The sequence below is a fragment of the Camelus dromedarius genome, chromosome 5 (assembly GCF_036321535.1).
Source record: "Camelus dromedarius isolate mCamDro1 chromosome 5, mCamDro1.pat, whole genome shotgun sequence".
Lineage (NCBI taxonomy): Eukaryota > Metazoa > Chordata > Mammalia > Artiodactyla > Camelidae > Camelus > Camelus dromedarius.
The window spans coordinates 59,269,423-59,284,065 of NC_087440.1; the positions used below are offsets into that span (position 1 = coordinate 59,269,423).

Genomic DNA, 14,643 nt, shown 5'->3' on the forward strand with positions numbered 1-14,643 from the left:
TCTGATATAGGCTGGATGTCTGGAAATATAAATATGTGCAGTGTAAGAGAAAAGTGAAAAGGAACAAATAATTTTCAAACTATGCAACATAGTTTCCTGTATGATATTGGGTTTCTATGTGTTTTCTTATTCTACATACATTTTTAAGCTTGAAGTATAATAAAACATTTCTTAAGAGAAAATGCAGACTTCTGGTTTCTGGTATGGCATGTAAGAAGCTTAGACGTTGCCACTTCATCCTGACAACAAGTAAAAACCTGAATACACTGAAAAATCAACAACTTCTCTTAGATTTGTAAGTGAAGAGAGATCACAAAACAAATCACTGCACTTAAAATTGGAGAGGCCAACCGAGAATGCAGTGAATCACAGCTTACCAGAGCAGCAGCCTTGCTGGGAACCAGTCCTGGTGTAGGGACACCTGAATTGATTGACAAATCTTTGAAGGCTCGGTGTGGACAACTCAGAGTTAGAAACTCCAGGGGAAACGAGTCATCAGAGGCCCCACACTTTTGTGTTTTACCTGTTGTGTCTCTACCAGGTTCTCTTAGTGAATATTAGAAAAATCTCCTCATGCTTTTGGCAGAAGAAAGGGAAAGGAACCATTTTGAAATATGCCAGAACATTCTGTTCTTCCTAATAAGGCTTGCCCTTAGGATAAACTGTTTCACCAGAGCCTAACCTGCTGGAGTTTTATCAGAGCCTAACTGACATGGGTGAAGGGAAGTATCCTACTATAGCTCCTCAAGTCTTCCATGTTGGAGAAGGGAAATGCACAACTTCAGCCCACTCTAGCCATCCTGACCCACCTGAGGGGAGGGAGATGGACTGAGGGGTATGTGTGAAGTTCACAGTCCGGAAGCACAGGCTTTCTAAGAGACTGAAGCCTAATTATAGGGCTACAAATTGTTCTGCCACTCCCTACACCCTACTATCACATTACTAAAGGCCTGTTTACAGTAATTCCTTTTACCCAGTGCATCGTGCCTGGCTATCAAAAGAAAAACATTATAAGATATACTAAAAGGTAGAAAATACAGTTGGAAGAGACAGAGCAAGCATCAGAAGCAGGCTTAGATATGGCAGGATGTTGGAATTATCAGACTGGGAGTTTAAAACAATTGTGATTTATGTGATATGAGTACTAATGGATAAAGTAGACAACATTCAAGAACAGGTGGGCAATGTAAGCAGACAGATGGAAATTCTAAGAAAGAACCAAAAAGAAATGCTAGAGAATAAAACACTATAACAGAAATGAAGAATGCTTTTGAAGATCTTATTAGTAGACTGGACATGCTTGAGGAAAGAGTTTGAACAAGAAGATATCTCAATAGAATCTTTGAAAACTGAAAACCAAAGAGAAGAAGACTGAAAAACAAAATAAAACAAAACAAAACCCAGAGCAGAATATCCAAGGTCTGTGGGTTGACTACAAAAAGTGTAACATAAATATAATGGCAATACCAGAAGGAGAAGAGAGAAAGGAACGGAAGAAATATTTGAAACAATAATGACTGAGAATTTCCCCAAATCACCATTAGATACCAAACCAAAGATCCAGGGAGCTTAGAGAACACCAAGTAGGATAAATACAGGCCTGCCCCCCCCAAACCCCCCAAAACTATATCTAGGTATATTACATTCAAACTACAGAAAATTGAAGATAAAGAAAAAAATCCTAAGGAAGCCAGAGAGGGGAAAATACCTCACCTGCAGAGGAGCAAAGATAAGAGTTAAATCTGGCTTCTCAGAAACCATGCAAGCAAGAAGAGAGTGGAGTGAAATATTTAAGCTGTTGAGAGAAAAAAGCCACCAACCTAGAGTAACGTACTCTGCAAAATTATCCTTTAAAAGTGAAGGAGAAATAAAGATTATCAGACAACAACTGAGGTATTTTTTGCCAGTACACCATTTTTGCAGAATGTGGTAAAAGAAGTTCTTTAGAGACAAGGTACATGATACAGGTCAGAAACTCAAACATCAAAGGAAGAACGTTGGAGAAGAAATGAATGAATATAAAATAAAAACTTTCATTTTTCTTATTCTTAATTGGTTTAATAGATAACAGTTGAAGTTAATAGTAACACTGTATTTGAATTTATTTGCTTATGTGTTTGGATATATGTATGCAATATATACTTACACATACATATGCTTAATATAAGTAAAATGAATGACAGTTGTGATATAAAGGACGAGAGGAAGCAATTAGAATTATTTTCTTATTATGAGGTACTCACACTACTCATGCTTCTAGTATTCAACTATTGTTTTGGGTTTTAAAATTGCTTACTTTGTCATATCTGTGCTAGCTATTAGATTATAAACATCTTGATGACAGAAGTTGTATATTTTAAGTTTGTTTCATATGATTATGGTTATGTGGGTACCTGAATAATGTAAAATATTCATGATCAATTTTAAACTTAAAATGTAGGAAATATGGACTCATCTCTAAATAATGTAAAGGAAAATACTACTCATTAAGGAGTTACTAAAGCATTTGAACTAAGAGGCAATATAGTGTAGAGGAAAGAAATGGTCTTGGAAAGACTCAGATACAATGGGATTAAACCCTAGCTTCACCACTTACTAAATGTGTGTCAGTGGGTAAAATCTTACTTTATTTTTCTGAGTTTGTTTCCTCATTGGTAGAGTTGATATAATAATTTTAACTTTACATGATCATTCGGAGGATTAAAATACATATATAAAATGCTAACCCGAGTTCAACTGTAATTTTACCAGTAATAATCTTTGTTGTCATTATGGTTTAATCTCTAAGTGAATTACATTATAATCTCTTTACACTGTGTAATTGAGTAATACATATTTTTAGGATGCTTGAATTTGAGGAAATTTTATGATAAATTTGATATCTTGATATTCTGTAAATCTGTGGTATTGCTGCCACCATAGTATTTTGTTTTAAAGTTTTTAAAAATTTATTTTTAATTTACATATGGTAAAGGTCATTCTTTGTGATGTATAGGGTCTTGAAAAACATAGAATTGTGTATCGACCACCACAGTCATAGTGTAGAGCATTTCCATTGTTCCTCAAAATTCTCTTGTGTTACTCTTTCATAGTCAGTCCTGCACCTGCAACCCCCTAGCAGCTAGTGATCTGATCTTTGTCCCTGTTGTTATGGCTTTTCCAGAATGTCATATAAATGGAATCATATGATGTATAGCCTTTTAGATCTAGCTTTGTTAACTTAGCAACATGGATCTGAGATCACCCGTGTTGTTGCATGTGTCAATAGTTGTTCCTTTTTGTTGAGTAATGATACCATTGTGGGAGTATGCCAGTTTCTTTATCCATTCATCAACTGAAGGACGTTTGGGTTGTTTCCTTTTTTAATCATTAAGAATAAAGGTGCTATCAACATTTGCATACAGTTGTGTGTGTACATAAGTTTTCATTTCTCCTGGGTAAATACTGCTAAGAATGAGGTTGATGATTTATATATGGTAAGGGTATGTTTAGCTTTGTATGAAACTGTCAAACTGTTTTTCAAAGTGTCTGCACCAGTTTGCATTCCCACCAACATTGGGTGAGTGTTTTAGTTGGTCTGCATCCTTGTCAGCACATAGTATTATTATTCAGTATTATGAATTTTAATATTTTAGGCATTCTAAACAGGTATATAATGGTATCTCATTATGGTTTTAATTTGCATTTCCTTGATAACTGGTGATGTTGAGCATCTTTTCATACGCTTATTTGCCATTAGTATTTCATTTAACCCTAGCGTTTCACTTAATACATTAGATATTTTTCCAGATACTGTTGTGATCTTATTATTTCTTTTCTTAATTCTCCCCTTCCTCCCTCTCTTACAGCCTTTTGTTTTGTGAAATGTCACGTATATACACAAAAGTAAATTATCACAAAGTGAATATCTGTGTAATCATCATACAGATAAAAGAAAAAAATATTCTTAATGCTCTAGAAGTCCTCCTCATGACCTCTCACACCTGGCTAGTACCCCATTTCTTTTCCTAGAAGTAGTTATTCTTCTGTCTTCTATGGCAGTCCTTTCTTGTTCTTTTAAATAAGTTTTAACATCTAAGTATGTATGCCTTCACCTGATTAATGTTTTGCCTGTCCATCTTATATTTGTGAGATTTATCCATGCTTTTTCATGTAACTGTAGGTTTTTTCATTTTCATTGCTGCACGATGTTCCATTTTATGTATGTTTCCTGGTACGCATGTACAAACATTTTTTGGTGGCTATTTACCTAAAAGTAGAGTTACTAGTCATAGTGAATATGTATGCTTATTTTAGGAGATGCTGCCGACTTGACTTACAGAGTGGATTTTAGCAATTGCACCTCCACCAGCAGGGTTCTTGTTATTCCACATTCATGCCAACACTTGTAATTTTTTATCTTTTTTAATGCCACCATTCTGGTGGGTGTTTCGTAGTGTTCTGTGATTTTAATCTGTACTTTTATTTCACTGATCACTAATGAAGTTGAGCATTGGCTGTCTTATGTTGTGAAATGCCTGTTCAAGACTCTTGCTCTTATATAGAAGTTCTTTATATGTTGTGGATCTAAGCCTTTTATTAGTCAGATGTAAATAACTTTTGTCACTCTATGTCTTATTTTTTCCAAGAAAGTGTCTTTTGAGCTCTTTATTGTTTTACTTTATATTGACCACCTGGAATTTTTTTTTTATTTGTTTTTTTGGTATGATGTGAGGTAGGTGTTCTAATTACTTTAATGCATGTTGAGATTCAAATAACTTAAGTGTGTGATGAATACTTATAATTATTTATTATTTTAACAAAATTTGGCATTTGGTTCAAGGACAAGGTGAAAATTTAAAATGACAAAGTTTTTATGTGGATTTATTTTATTACTGAATGTGAGACTGACGTATAATGTAGGTGAAAGTCTAAATGTTTATGAAGTTAAGAGTCTTTATACTCTTTGGAAAAGTTAATCCTAAAATGCAAGTTGAAAAGTAACATTTATTGAGCACCTATATACCAGGGGTTGATTTCATTTAACAGACATTGGCAAGGATGCCAACATTGCTTAAGACTTTGTGACCTGTGATAGTTTCTTTTAATAAGAGGTGTCATTTTTTGTTTTTATATCCCTATGAAATAGATGTTATTATTTTTTTTTTTTGGATGTGAAAACTGAGTCTTAGAGAAGTTAGATCACATATAAAAGACTACACTGAAACTCTTCCTATTATACCATATTATATAATTAATGAGAACATTTAAAACTAAAACTTAGAAATTCTACCTCAGGTGCTTTCTTTTGAGGATAGCTAGGATTTGAACTATTGCTTCTAACAGTAGACTGATTGTATGGACTGGGTAGTCTAAGGGACAGGAGCCAGCACAATGACCTTTTCTTTTCCTGATCTGCTCTAAGTAAAGAAAGTCAAACACAGCAAAAGAAGTCAGATATGCTGAACTTGGAGAGGGTCCAAGGAAGACATATAAATGTAAATAAGGTTTTTGGAAATAATCCTTTGCCATGTGACTGTGAAGACAGGATTTATTTATTTAGTAAACCTAGAGAAATATGAAGAGTTAAAAATTGGTATGTAATAATGTGTATGAAATGAGGATTTAATTATTATGTACTGAGATATATAGAATTGAGACAGCGTATTTTGGTTAGGAATGTTCACAGATGTCTGGTTGAAGTTTTTGAGTTGTATCTCCTAGGAATTAAACTCTCTGTGAGCAGGGAGGTGTTGGGGGTAGCATCTCAGAATAATTATTTATATATAATTTGTGACTTGAATATCTAAGAGAGTTCCACTTAATCACTGTTTCATGAATGAATAGGAGAAATTTCATTTTGTATATATTTTGTGTTCTCTGTGGTGATAACTTTTTGAACTTCTAAAGAAGGGGTTTTAACTTTGTTTCTCAGTCATGTGTTAGTTATTTTAATCTAAGTGGTTCAGATTCCAACAATAAAAGTTTAGGACCTCTATTCTTTTTTATTTTACAAATAATTCTAATTAATTTTTTCCCCTAAAGAATAGATGTGGTTGCTATTATTACATCATTCTTAGTTGAGCTAGTGAACAGACCTCAAAGAAAGTTTTTCCTCCTCGTTTGTTACTGGTTTGTATCGTTAAATATCCATACAGCAAATGTACAGATTTAAGTACTAAGTCTTAGTCTTTTGTCAGCAAGGAAGAACATCTCAATCATGTTGCAAAATTAGAAACCAGAATCTAAGGCTGAGAATCTGGTACTTCCTTCAGATGTGATTGTATTCTCTTCTTTACTGTGCTTTTGTATGCAAAGTGGAAACAAACTGAGTCACAAAGATAACCTAAGAATTGTTCTTAAGTATAGCTTTTGCTCCTTTGTGGTTGATTATTGGAAAGCAGTATAGGGAATGTAGCCAAAAGGGGAAAGCTGTTTGAGTATTTAAACCCTGATGTTTAAAAATTTATTTTATATTATCTATGAGTAAACCAGAAGGAAGCTCATTTGTGATGCAAATTGGCTTTTCTGATTGCAACAAATAGAATTTAGCTATTTTCATCAAGCATTGCTTATTATTCTGAACTCATTTGAAGATTAAATTTTTTGTTAACATTTCTTTATAGAAATTAATATCCAATTATACATGAAATAAGAAAATAAAGATTATACAAGTAGTCCGTTATGCCCTCTTAAGCCATAACTTTGTGTTAGACAGCTTAAGTGCTTTATCATTTTGCCTGAAAAACAAAAAGTAAAATTTGACCATATATTATTAATTCTATTTTTAATATATAATTTGTACTTTGGTAGCAAATCAAAGTGTAGCAGCCACAGAAGTAATGTGAAAATGCAAGTAGTAGCAGAGTTCTATTTGTATGTTTTTATCTATAAATGTGTTTTGAATGTAAGTCAAATTAACATTAAAAATAGTCTTATCAGTTCTTACTATGCATTTATGAAACACATAGATGCATGATTAAGCCTTATAATTAACTAGGTATGAGGTGATTACTTTCTCTTAGCATTTAAATGTCTCCAGCTATTTTGTGTTATTTCAATAAAATTATATATTCTAATTTTTTTTACCATGGATATCTCTGAGGAGTTTTTTGTAAGTAAATAGAAGTTTGGTTAATTCAGTCATATTTTAACGGAAATAGAGGTTCGTATTACTTAAGATAATCCTATGGTGAGTACTTTAATGTGATCTAAATAAATCTTTTAATAAGATGAATGGCCACTCATTTAAAATTATAAATTTGAATTTTATTCTTTTAGAATTATTTAAAAAGGTTGTTTTTATATTATCATAAATGGCTTGAGTTGTGGCTCCTTTAACTATATACCTATTAGTTGTGTGACCTTGGGCAGATCTCAGCCTCTTTAAACCTTAATTTACTCAGTTCTTAGGAAGGAGATTCGAAGTTTATTCTAAGTATACATGTGTTTAGATATAAGAAAAACTTTATCAGATCAGTGAATTTTGATTGCAGGTCAGGTTTGTGACTCATATTTATCTTATACTGTTTGTTTTTTTGCTAGATATTTTATTTATAGGCCCCCCAAATGCCTTTAGAAACCTTTTTATATATTTCTGTGTTATAGAAAATATATCAGTTATATTATGGATATATAAAGAAACTGAAATATTTAGTGTCCATAGTTGGGGAATTTACAAATAACTAATTATACACTATGAACTTTATGTCATACTCTTTCCCATACCTTGCCATGGTGAAGGAGAAAATAGTTAATGCTCAGACTGTTGACTACAGAATTTATTGCAGGGGCTGAATTTATTCCAGGAAAGTTGTCTGATATCTGGGCATGAGCATAGGCAGAAATATAAGACAGAGAGTTGTTAGTTATATTGGTTGCTTTGATTGTAATGGGAATGGGTTAAAATCAGTATGCTATAAATAGTGGGAAGCTTTGAACTTTTTAGTCCCGTTCTGTAGGACTTTCTAGATATTTGAAAATGTGGAAATATTCTTAGTTTAGAATACAGAAATAATGGTTTCCTGCTTAAATTAAATTATTTATCAGACATATTTCTAGAAACATGTTCTACACATTCTATTCTGAATTGCTTAGTGTGAGACAAATTTTTCAGTCTTACAGATATTTTTATTAGGTACTAGTCAGTCTATTACAATATGATTTTATCAAGGACCTATCATATTTGCAAGGCAGTGTTAGCTGTTAGTGTTGAAAGTATGGTAATTTTACAAGTGGGAAAAAGAAGGATGATGTAATTAAAGCAATTTCTGAACACTGTCTCACTTAATCCTCACAAATATCCTGTGAGGTTGCTAGTGGTATTACCTTTTATAGGAACCATAATGACTCAGATGTTTCTTAAACTCATAATTCTGTTAAGTGGGAGAGCTGAGGTTTAGACCCAATCAAGTCTGGTAGCTTCCAAGTACTTTTTTACTTCTCTATGCCTGAATAATCCTTGTCACTTAGTTGATTTTCTAAGTGGGAAGAGAAAACTAAATGTATTAAGTTACTATATGGTATTGATTTTAAGTATAGTGACGCTTTCTATCAGAGGGTCCAAATTAAATAAATCCTGTGGAGTATGGAAAATTTGAACTAAACTTCAAGAAAAGTAAACTTTAAGAAAAATGGAAGGGAAGAAGGAAGGCGTTGCATATTTAAAATCGGTTTATGGGAGCATTGTTAGCAAAAGAATGCAAGAGGTGAATTTAGCAAAGTTCATTCTGTAGTTCCCAGCTAGGAATTTTCTTCTGATGAACTTACTAATTTTGAAATGCACATTCTTGCTTTGGTTCCGAAGAGGTTATGGTATGAAATTCAGATACTTAAGATTCATATTCATGTGTCAGTAAGAGCTTTTGATTAGTAATCTGTTGAGTAAGTTAAAGGTTACTAAAGTTGATATTTGTATATGCTGTTGAATCCATTGTGTGTGTGTGTGCGTGTGTGTGTGCGTGCGCATGTGCGTGTGTGTGTTTGCTTAGGACGACGATTCAGTATTTTCCTAAGAAGCCTGGCTGCCACGAATGTTTGGCAGTCTTACAAGGCTACATCTGCACATGTGCAGGCCCAAATAATTTATGTAGTGTCAGTGTGATACTTTAATTTTTTAGCTAAGCAGATTTATTTTTCCTTTGTTATCATTGCACCAATAGTATTATCTTGAGTTAATTGTAGTTTTCGTATTACTAGTCTTCTAATAGTATTTGTAGAAAATACTATTAGGTTTTCCTTTTGTTGATCATTTTGTTATTATTTGATTCCCATGTAATTTTGCTTGTTATTTTGTTCATTTCCAATTTATTTCTATCATGTATTCTTTTTCTGTTAGAATATAATTTACCATACCTTCTAGGGCTGTGGCTAAGTTTGAAAACTAGGGTTATTTTTGGATAATCTCTTAATTTTTTTAAGTATATGCAATTGATGGATAACTTACAACATGCTCACATTCTGTCAATGTTCTGCCTCCTGTTAACATTTTTCCACACTAGAAGCCTATCCCAGTTTTGCTGAGAATGCTTCCGGCATCTCCTCCCGGCATCCACTGGGAAAATGATAGAGCTAAGAACACGTTTCTCCTTTTTTCTGCTCTTCCCCATCAGAGCTTTTCCCAGATGCTGCCCTGGAAGTCTTGGAATTGCTACCCCACCCCTACTTTGGTCTCAGGGTAGTATAAGGTTCATAACTCCTAGAAGGTTGAGTTTATGAGGGTTAAATATTCTTAAGGGTATCCAGGGCTTTCAACTATATTATAATTTAAATAAGATAATGTGGGCTAGCAAAATATCATAACTTTGCTCCTGTGATCAAGAACTGTACTTACTAGTGAACATATGAAAGATGATCTCTTCATGAGCTGGGAAATTTCTTCAGGATCTCTATTACCTTTCCCTCTTTTGCTCCTGATATTGGTAATATCTTCTCACTTTTTTTCTCTTGTCAGTCTGGCTAGAGGTTTATCAGTTGTCTTGATCTGGTCAAAAAAACCAGTTTTTGATTTTACTGATTTATTTTCCTATTGATTTTCTGCTTTCCATTCCAGTAATATTTTTTTTTTTATTATTTCCTTCAGTCTCCTTAATTGGGACATATTGCTCCAATTTTCTAGTTTATAAAGGTAGAGGCTTAGATTATTGATTTAAGACTTTTCTGGTTTTTTATTATTGACATTTAATGGCATAAAATTTTTAAACCATTTCTTTAGTTGCATCTCAGACATTATGACATGTTGTTTTGATAATTTCTGTCCTTTAAGAAGCAGTAACCAAAAGTGCTAATGGGCTTAAATGTGCAAGAAATGTATCAGGGAAAATGTCTGGGAGAGATAATGAGGTGGGCGCTGTCAGAAGCTGAGAGAGTCGTCAGACTGTGATGTGGATTTGACCCCAGGTGAAGAAAGAAGAAAGCTTGGGTAGAAGTGTTTCAGACTAGAGTATATATTTCTAGGGAAAGTTTGGCATGGCGACTGGTGAGTCCTTGTGACAAAGTTTTCTAGCAGAAGAGTCTTGCAACTCCGAAGTATGGAACTGCCTTTGTATTCCTGCCTCACTGAGTCATTGACTAGAAGCATTCTGTGGAAACCATGGCCTTGGTGCTGGTGTGGAGATGGACTTCAGAGTGCAGCAGCTGGACTCTTATTTCGCTTTTGCAGTTGAAGAGATGTATTCATATGGCCATCAGAATGTGTTTTCATTTTCATTTAGTTCAAATTATTGTGTAATTTTGTTTTTGATTTCTTGCTTGACCCATGAGTTATTTAGAAATGTGTTTAATTTCCAAGTATTTTCAAATTTTCTAAATAACTTTATGCCACTGATGTCTAGTTTAATTCTATGGTAGTGGGAGATTGTATTTAGTATAATTTCAAATATTTTTGATGTATTGAGATTTTTTTTCTCTTGCCCAGAATATGGTCTATCTTGGTGAAGTTTTTTGTGAACTTGGAAATAATTTGTATTCTGCTCTCTGGCAGTGTTCTGTGAACGTGTATTAGGTCAAGTTAATTGATATTGAGTCTTCTGTTTCCTGTTTGAGTTTTCTTTTTCTTTTTGCTTTCTTACTAAGAGAGCAGAGTTGAAATATCCCAGTATAATTGTGAATTAAATTTTGCATTATGTATTTTCAAGTTCTGTTTTCAGTTTCATAAACATGTAGTACTGTTATATCCCTTTGATACTTCAACATCTTTGTTATTATGAAATAGCTCTCTTTATTCCTGGTAACGTTCTTTTTTCTGTTACTTTTTCTGATTATAATATAGCTACTCCAGCTTTTTTTGATTAGTATTTTTATGGTATGAGTTCTCAGTTTTCTTAAAGACAGTGTATATACAGTTGGATCTTGCTTTTTCATTAAACCCATTTATTTGTTGTTTTAAGATAATTATTGGTATATTTGGGTTTAAATTTGCCTTCACCAAATTTGGAAAAATTTTGGCTATTATTTCTTCATATATTTTTCTGTTCTCTCCCTCTACCCCAACCTTCCTCTGGTATTTCAGTTACGTGTAAGTTATACTGCTTGGTATTGTTACACAGTTCATCAGTGTGTTGTTCATTATTTTTCTAGTCTCATTTTCTTTGTGCTTAGGTATCTACTATTGCTATACCTTAAAGTTCATGATCTTTACTTTGCTGGTGTCTAATCTGCTGTTTACCCCACTTGTTTTATTTTTTATTTCAGGCAGTATGTGTTTTAAATCTCTACATAATACACTTGGGTCTTTTTTTCATCTTCCATTTCTCCTATGTTCATGTTTTTTCTCTACCTTCTTGAATATGTAGACATATTGCTATTTTAATGTCTTTGCTGATTTCATATCTCATTTCTCTGTCTACTTCTATTGACAGTTTTTTTTTCTTCTTTTATGGGTCATAAATTTCTGCCTTGTTTTTGAATACCTGGTAATTTATGATTTTTCATTTCAGACTTTGTTTAGAGTTTCAGTTAAGTTACCTATCGTCTGTTAGATCCTTGCAAGGATTGCTTTTGAGCATTATTAGGGGCTACAAGAGCAGACTTTAGTGTTAGGCTAATTTAGCTCTACTTTCAAGATGATACCATTTTGAGGACTCTACCTGGGATAGCCCATGTATTGAGAAGCCTTTTTATCTTATTTACTGAAAGTATAAACTATTCTGGTCCTGTGTGAGGTTTGGGAATTGGTTTCAAACCTGTTGCTTTTCAGGTTGTTTTTTTGGTCTTGAGTAGTTTACACTCTCATGTGCAGATCAACCCAGGCAAAAGTTAAGGACATCACTCTGCAGATCTCTAGAGAAGAGGTAGACATATTACAGCTCACAGGCCAAGTCCCACCTACCACCTGTTATTGTAACTAAAGTTTTATTGGAACATAGCCATGCTCATTCATTTAAGTATTGTCTCTGCTTTCATGTTTTAGTTGCAGAGTTAACTGTAGTTTTGACAGAGATCATATAGCCTACAAAGCCTAAAAAATTTATCTGCCTTTTACAGAAAATGTTTGTGACCCCTGCTTTAGAGTTCTCTATGTGCAGCATTTTTTCCTCTGGTCATCTGCCCTACAAATTATAGCCACCCTGGCAGCCCTGAAGTCTGATCTCAGTCACCGTGACTCCTAGGCTTTGTTTGAGTTCCCTTTCTACATATCATGGCCTGTTACACAGTTCATCAGTGTGTTGTTCATTATTTGAAGTCAGAAGTATAATTCTACCAATTTTGTTCTTTTTCAAGATTGCCTTCTGCATATTCTTCAGAACTTTAAAATTTGCTAATTTTTACAAAAAGACTTCATGAGATTTTAGAATCTATAGGTGACTTTGGGGAGAACTGAAATCTTAACAATGTTGAGTCTTCCAATCCATGAACATTGCTTACCTCTTCTTATATTCAGGGCCTCTTTAACTTATCTCAGCAGTGTTTTATGGTTTTTAGTGATTGATCTTGTACTTACTATCAAATTTGTTCCTAAACATTTTATGCCTTTGGATATTGTTTTCAAGGAAGTAGTTATTTCAAATTTTATTTTTCCTATTGCTTACTCCTAGTATATACTTTTTATATTGGTCTTGTGTCTTGTGTGCTGGCTCATTTTACTTATTATTTTTAGTAGTTACTTTTAGTTTTTTTTTTAAGGCAGTTGTGTCATCTGCATGTAGAGACAGTTTTACTTCTTACTTTCTGCCTTTTATTTCTTTTTTCTTGCCATATTGTAGTGCCTTGTTCCCTGCCTAAGAAGAAAATCATTTAGTCTTTCAATACTATGTGTCATATTAGCTGTAGAATTTTCATGGATGCCTTCAGTTAGACTGAGAAAAGTTCCTCTTATTTTTAGTGTACTGAAATTTTTTTTATAAAAATTGTGAGTGGGTTTGAATTTTGTTAGTTTTTGTTTTTACATCTGTTGTATATGATTTTTCTTTATTACATTGTTAATGTGGTAAATTAAATTTTCAAATGTTGGATTAACTTTGCATTCCTATGATAAATCCTAAGTGATCATACATGATCATGTTATATGTGTTTTTAATTTGCTAATATTTTTATTAAGAATTTTTGTTTCTGTATTTATGAGGAATATTGGTCGACAGTTTTCTTTGCCTTTAGCTGTCTTTGTCTGTGGTATCAGGGTAGTACTGGTAACATTTTTACCAGTAATGCCTGGAATGGTTTTGTCAGAATATTTGGCCTCATTTGGAAATGGGGTCTCCTACTCTATATTTGAAAGAATTTGTTGGAAATTGGTGTTATTTCTTCCAGAAATGTTTATAGAGTTTACTAGTGAAACTATCTGGTACTCTAATTTTGTTTGTATGTAGGCTTTGGTAAACTAAGTTTTGAAAATAGATATAAGCTATTAGTTGTTCTCTTTTTTTGATAACTTGTATTTTTCAAGAAATTTGAGGATTTCATCTAAGTTATTGTATTTGTTGACACATAGTTGTTTGCAATATTCCCTCAAAATTCATTTAATGCTGTAAATGTTAGAGTAATAATCCTTTTAAAATTCCCAGTATTCTCTCTTTTATCTTGACCAGACTAGCTAAAGGTTGTTGATTTATTCAGTGAGTCAGTTTTCTTCTTAAACAGTATTATTGAAATATAATTCATACATTAAAATTCACCTGTATTAAGTGTACCACTTAATGATTTTTAGTTGTATTAAAGAGTGTGCGACCATAATACAGTTTTAGAATATTTCATCATCCCAGAAAAATTGCTGTTACAGCTTACAGTTCCTGCCCCAACTCTCAGCCCCAGGCAAACACTTGTCTGATTTCTATCCCTATAAAGTTGCTTCTTTTTTTGCACATTTTCTGTACATAGAATTATACAATATGTAGTCTTTCTGAGTCTAGCTTACTTAACTTAGTATGATGTTTTTAATACTTCACTGATGCTATAACATGATTTTGACTTTAGTATCAGGGTAATATTGACTTCATAGAGTGAGTTGGGAAATATTCCCTTCTTTTCTGTTTCCTGGAAGGGTTTGTAAAGAATTGGTATTATTTCTTCTTTAAATGTTTGCTAGATTTCACCAGTGAAACCATCTGGCTTTGGCTTTTCTTAATGGGAGAATTTCCAAGTACTTTTCAACTTCTTTACTTGGTGTAGGCCTATTTAGACTTTCTCTTTTAATTTTCTTTTGTTTTTCCTCCCTCCCTCTCTCTCTCC

At 33.1% G+C, this 14,643-nt stretch overlaps 1 protein-coding gene across 1 annotated transcript in view; it reads left to right on the forward strand.

Moving 5' to 3' along the window:
- The window catches only part of MNAT1 (MNAT1 component of CDK activating kinase), a 167,864-nt gene that overhangs the window by 59,323 nt on the left and 93,898 nt on the right, over positions 1–14,643 (forward strand). The window lies entirely within an intron of this gene.